The sequence below is a fragment of the Merops nubicus genome, unplaced genomic scaffold (genome assembly GCF_000691845.1).
Source record: "Merops nubicus isolate BGI_N331 unplaced genomic scaffold, ASM69184v1 scaffold10630, whole genome shotgun sequence".
Taxonomy (NCBI): domain Eukaryota; kingdom Metazoa; phylum Chordata; class Aves; order Coraciiformes; family Meropidae; genus Merops; species Merops nubicus.
Window position 1 is genome coordinate 13181 of NW_008580902.1, and position 582 is coordinate 13762.

Consider the following 582-nt stretch of genomic DNA (forward strand, 5'->3'; position numbering starts at 1 on the left):
GGGGGTCGGCGCTGCCGCCCCCCCAGCAGCCATCCTGCCCCGCTCCGTGTCCCACCTCCTCCCAGGCCCGGGTGCTCTGGGAAGGGAAAGGCCCGTGCTGGAGCCTCGGTGATTTATAGGGAAGGCAAGGATGGGAAATAGGAACACAAACACACGGCTCGCATCGGAAATGGGGCTCGGCCGGCCCCGTGATTTATCTGTGCCGAATTCCGCTTCGCTGCTTCCCTCAGCTGCAGTTTCAGTTATTTGTTCTAAAGCGTAGGATTGGGCAAGGCAAACAAAGCCAGAGCCCCTCTCCTCCCTTCCTCCCCGCCAGTCGCCACGGACTTGAAAGATGGTGGCTGGGAAGGAAGAGGGATCCTCCTTCCAGCTCCAGCCCGGCGGTGCCGCGGGCCGGGACAAAGCTCCCGGAGCAGCCCCGGGAAGAGCCTCCGACGGGTCCCCGGGGAGTGCTGGGGCTCCTGGTGCTCCCAGCCTGACACCCTGGCCCTGCCACCCCAGCTGCCCTGCGGGGGAGCTCGGTGTTTGGCTTCCCTTGAGCCTTCCCTCTCTTTTCCACCCCCACGCAGGAGCGTGGCTGGC

The 582-nt window shown here is 65.3% G+C and overlaps 1 protein-coding gene across 1 annotated transcript in view; it reads left to right on the forward strand.

Annotated features, from left to right (window-relative positions):
• The window catches only part of LOC103777914 (regulator of G-protein signaling 3-like), a gene marked incomplete at its 5' end in the record, with an annotated part of 49531 nt that overhangs the window by 8186 nt on the left and 40763 nt on the right, over window positions 1–582 (forward strand). The window lies entirely within an intron of this gene.